This window comes from Photinus pyralis, unplaced genomic scaffold (genome assembly GCF_008802855.1).
Source record: "Photinus pyralis isolate 1611_PpyrPB1 unplaced genomic scaffold, Ppyr1.3 Ppyr1.4_LG6, whole genome shotgun sequence".
In the NCBI taxonomy this organism is placed as follows: domain Eukaryota; kingdom Metazoa; phylum Arthropoda; class Insecta; order Coleoptera; family Lampyridae; genus Photinus; species Photinus pyralis.
In genome coordinates, this window is record NW_022170663.1 from 16,122,093 (window position 1) to 16,127,826 (window position 5,734).

General features: G+C 34.3%; 1 non-coding gene across 1 annotated transcript; it reads right to left on the bottom strand.

The window, feature by feature from the left end:
- Positions 1-5,429: 5,429 nt before the first annotated feature.
- On the bottom strand, positions 5,430-5,501 carry Trnam-cau. Its single transcript has one exon. It is a non-coding gene; the product is annotated as a tRNA-Met (tRNA).
- Between the last annotated feature and the right edge of the window lie 233 nt (positions 5,502-5,734).

Below are 5,734 nucleotides of genomic sequence, written 5' to 3' on the forward strand. Positions count from 1 at the left end.
TGGAAGACCAAACATACCTTCAAAGCAATGTGTTTTTATCCAAAACTCTAAAAATGTTGCTACCAACATGTACTTTGAATTAGTGGTCAGTAGCCTACTTCTGCATGATTTGTTTAAAGGAAACTATTACTTTTCATAACATATTCTTGAAGAGTACCCTTTATTGGATATAGGAAGATAAAAAAAGCAATGTATTGTATCAAAAATCATTTCAAAAAAGTAAATCTCGTTTTTTTATGGGAAGCACTATTTTTGTGAGGTATTATAAGAAATTAACTTTTTTTAATATGACAACATAAAAAACATGGTCAAACTAGTGCAATTATGAAATTAGTTAACAAGCTATATTCCTTAATTTAAATTTGTACTATTGTAAGTTTTTTTATGCTGCTTATTCAAAAAAGTGTACTCTTTAAGAGTATATGTAATGAAAACTAGAGGTTGCTATATAAAAAAATGTTCGCCTTTGACCACGCAGAAGTACGCCACTGGGCACTAATTTAAAGTACGTAGATTTGTGGCAAACTTTTTATAATTTTGGATTCTTTAAAAAAATGGTTGTTTTGAAGATATATTCAGTGTTCCAGACACAATTTTCACCCCGTATACATTTTATAATTACTTAATTAGTACAGTCATTAAGTATAATGTTCTCTAATTTATATTTTTGTATGCCTTTAGATGTTCACTCGCCTGTGGCAATTCGGGTATATTCGAACATTTTAAAAGCTGCATTTTCACAACGATGGTCCCTTGCACTAGGTAAGGGAGGATAGGGTGTATGATGCTGAATCTGTGATATTTCTACAATGGTTTCACAAACTATTTAAAGGGGTATTGTTTTGTCATTTTGATTCTGGAACTTGTGTGAACCGTTTTAAAAACAAGTTTTAAATCAGCACATGCATGATTAAAGCGCATTTTTGGTAATGCAGGTCAGTATTTTATTAGCAAAGTTTAAAATTATCGATCTCACGAGTAATTTTGGCTGCGTTAAATAATTAATTTTATTTAATTTCAATTGACGGTACGTCTTCATTTTGTAAAACAAATCACAAAGTAAATAATAAGTTTTTATACTGGTAGCGCTATCTAACGGTAAAATTATAGCACCTCCGAAACCCATATCGAAATTATTTTCTTCAATTATCTATCTCACAAGTAATCTAACTCAAAATAGACTAGTGCCTGCACATCTACACTATAGCAGGAAGCTTTTAGTGAAAATTTGAATTCTCTAGCTATTGTAGTTGTTAAGATCTCACGCGGACAGCCGGCCTACCAGCCATAACGAATATAATAGCGTATTTTTTTCAAAAATGCGCGAAAAATTACTATGACGTAATTTACTGGGCAATTATACCTAATTATTAGGAAAGCGCAGTCCGTTATTTATGAAATCACGAAATTTAGTTTCTTAGTGATTTCCCCAATCGCGATTTTAACTAATTTCAGTTCTGGGAAAAGGGTCACGTACCAAATTTGGTTCAGCTTAACCATAACATGGAAAAACACGATTTGTTACTTTGACACAAGCCCAAAGCTCTTTTTTATGTCCAAGAATGTGTGTGCTAAATTTGGTTTCAATCGGTTCAACCGTTTAACCGAAAATGAAAGCACAGACAGGCAGACCGACCGCGACCGACATAATCGAAAGTTTGTTTGATTCGGATTTCTGGTGCTTAAAAATGTGTATTGTCCTTAAAAAAGTAGGCGGGGGGTAACTTATTATTACAATGCAATCTCTCACTTTACTAAACGTGCGGGGGGTAAATAAATTACAAATTGCAACAACTGTTAATGCAACCATTGTTATTAAAAAGCTTTATAAGTTTGAAAACTCTCCCCAAAAATTTATGTTGAACGTACAATTCAATGGGTAGGTAAATTTTTGGGGGAATGTAACGTGAATTTGTCGTTGCACAAGTCAGAACAATTCAAAAATTGGCTTAAAAGACAATACACATACAGTGGCCCAAGGACAATCTGAGCCCATTATTATCTGGGAAAATTGTTATAAATGGAACTTTATTAATTTCTTTTAACCCTACGAAAAATGTGCATTTCATCTAATTTAAGAGATCGCAGAACTAAAACGGTCGGTTTTTCAATTATATATTTTTTTGGAAGTAAACTTACATAAGTAAATTGCCTTTTATGAAGTAAACCACATGCCCATTATTTTCTCCTATAGTTAGCAATTACTGCTAACAAAATTTATACGAGATACCTCAGTAATTCAGATCAATTTTTGCCCTTTCTGCATTTTTAACTACTACTTAAAATACTTTTGGGGAGCTATAAAGAAATTGTTATTGTATCAAAAGCCAAAATTCAAATAAACTTGAAACGGTCAAAATATTCACAAAACTTACAAAACCCAAACGTGGGTGCTATAAGTGTAACCATTAAATTCAATAGTGTAACCCACTAACAATTAAAAATGTAATAATAGCTGGTATGAATTTTTGAACGCCCTGTAAAGTTTTGACAATAAGGTGTAGGAATTATTTAAGCAAATCTTGGTAATAATGGGTCTGTCTCCTAAGCCAGCTTTATGAATAAATGAATACACGTTGCCTCTAAAATATTTAAGGAAGCAAATGTATTACAAATTCACGTCATGACTCATGGTACAAGAACAATTTAGATCTAAAGCAAATCATGAAAGTAAAGACGCTTTATTAATGCAATTCGTACAAAATAGTAGGCAATTGAATAGGAAAAGTATTAAAAATGAACCTTTTGGAGAGGTTTGGTGGTACCAGCAATGCAAACTAAAACCACGTAACCTATTACTTGATTAGCAGTTATTAGGGATCAAAAACTTCGATTTTAGGTTTATGGTTTAGATTAATTGCAGCATACCAAATTAAATTTCTGGGACTTGCCTGTGCCAGCCTTAAGAAGTTCCATCCAAGGGAGACGCGAACGACAACCATTCCACACCGATTCACAACACTAAATGATTTGAAAATATATTTAATGCCGAAAATTCAAGTATCTGAAGGCCATAAGTATCTCGAAAAGATAACCGATTTTACGTTCCATACTATGAGACAATAAGGGTAAATATCGTTGCCGTTGTAATGGAATAAGAATACACTTATCAATGACCCGTTTAACCTTTCATACAAATCGGAAATTACTCAGCCTAACCGCGCGCTACGTATTTTTCGCACATTTAAGACTGTGTAAACTAAATTCGGCGTTTTGAAATGTGAGCTGTATGGAAGAAGAATAAACAACTAAACAAACAAATAAATAAATAAAGTTAATGCGAACAAGGGCATTAATTATCATTACGTTTACTGGCGACAAACTGCTAAATTCCAGGTATTTTGACGCTTTTTAATTGAACCAAAATGTACAATCAGAAATGTTCGTCCCCAAAGCCATGTTAGCTCGGTCATGAAACAATAATCCCAACGAAAACCCAAAATATGTCAATTAGCGCCATTCGAAATTTAGCCAGGGTGACCAATGAAAACAAAACGGAGCTATTCCTCAACACGCAAAAATTAATTTTCAAGAGAAAAATTCCAGCATGTCAATTTTAAGTTTTAAGGTCAATCTCGGATGTGAGAGCTGTCCCGCAGGAGTCAATAATTAGGCGGAACTGCAGGAGGTCCTGGAATCAAACCTTCGCATGGCCATCAAAAGTGCCTATGCTGTCTCACAAAAGAAAGGAAATCCTCGAACTAAGCGCCCTGGAGGAAAATGAAATGAAACACTACACCACGTCATTTGCCACGGTGAGACATACACAAAACCAAGGGAATGCCTACTTGGAAATGAGAAAATTACGCAAGTAACAAATGTTGGCCCTTCGACTTTGTTGAAGGTACAGGTATTCTTGAAGGGTAGACAATACCGGGGGGCAAAATAGACCAAAAGGTCGCAGAAACCAACTGGGACCGCCCCTAGTACAATAATAAATAAATAAGTAAAGCAAAGTGTATATTTTTCCTTCAAAATCAAAGAGAAAATGACTTTTTGTTATAAATTGATGAGCATAAGAATTTTCTTTGTTGGATTTTAACCAATAGGATTTATGAAACTTAAATTTTTCATGATCCAACCGCTACATCAGGAGGCATAGTCACAAAAACTAATTTTCTGTAAAGCAAAGTGGCCTCAAAAATTTAAGAAAAATGGCTCACAAATGTATGGGAAAACGAATTTGCTTTGTCAAAAGGGAATTCTTGTCACAAATCGATGACCAAACAAATTTTCTTAGTGAATTTTGTCCTATAAATCAGAAAAAGTTAAATTTGTTGTGATTAGCTACATCAATAATTATAACCAAAAAACAACTTTCAGTAAAGCAAATATAGCATTGTCTCCAAAATCCAACAAAAAAGTTTAAATTATGTTTTTTAGCATAACACTTACTTTGAGTTCAGGAAAGGTGAGCCCTGCGTCACTAGTTTATAAACCAATTTCAAACGAGTTCTTCATTCTCTATCACATGTCAACACATGGGCGAGAAAGAGATGGCAACAATCTGAAATAGTTCACAAATTAGTGACGCAGAGCTCACTTCCACACTAACCAAAAGTAATTTATGTTTTGCACGTTGAACAAATTTGAAATATTACGGTTTCTTCGTTTTCAACAAGAATTCCAGCGACAAATTGCTTGTGGCAAGATTTCGGGGTAAGAAATTTAGGAAAGCGAGTACCCAAAAATTATAGCATAAACGGAAATTGTGGAGCCTTTGTGAACCAGGGGAAACAATTGGGAACCTCGGTTTATTCGGAAAAAAACGTTTACTTTGGCTTCTGCCGAAATAAATTTTGTTATGTGATAAACCCTGATAGTAACCTTTCGCTTTCTTATCACGAAAATGTAACCCCAGACAAAAAATTCTATATGTCCGTTAATAATCCCGCACAAAACAATGAGTGCGTCCAAATCAGCTGAAAATTGGCAAAATTGAGAGCATTAACTCAAGTTACCCTTCGTTCTTAGCATTAAGTTGTAACCCCAAGCTAAAGATTTCGTATCACTCTTGATTTTGGCTGAAAAAAGTGGAAATCGAGGCATTTCCGTTAATATTGGGACGCAAATCCTGAGAGTTGGCGCACGAATCAGCATATGTCAAGGACTTTTAGATTGTTGGATTTGCGGTAACATTGTAATGCACCCTTAACCTACAATTATGTAACTATTTAGCGTTTTTACTGCATTTTTACTGTTTTTACGTGCCTGTTTCTGTTTATTATTATTAATGTTAATGTAATTTGCCATTTCTTTTGACGAGTGCAAGTGTAATTCGCACCTTTTCACAATTAAATATTATTATTATTAGAAGAATGCAATTTTCCATTGAAAAGCCATTGCAAAAAATTTCATGGCCACAATATAGGTAAGGCATTAGCAAAATTGCAATAATTGGAAAATCAACCAGAGAGAAAAAAAATTGCTAGCAGAGCATGGTTTCGATCCACGGACCTCTGGGTTATGGGCCCAGCACGCTTCCACTGCGCCACTCTGCTGTGCTTCTGAAATGCGCAGTGAATACACTCGCGGATTTGATGATATCAACTGCATATTGTTGCATATTTTGCACTAATAGCTCTTGTATGCAACACTCAAAAGTGCAACCTGAAGTTGGTAGTGGTTTGTTAAGTAAAAACCCTTTATCCTATAATTGTATTGTAGCTCAAAAGAATAACAGTTGGGATTGCTGCTTTGGTCAATAATTACAAAGTAATAATAAGAGAAATAA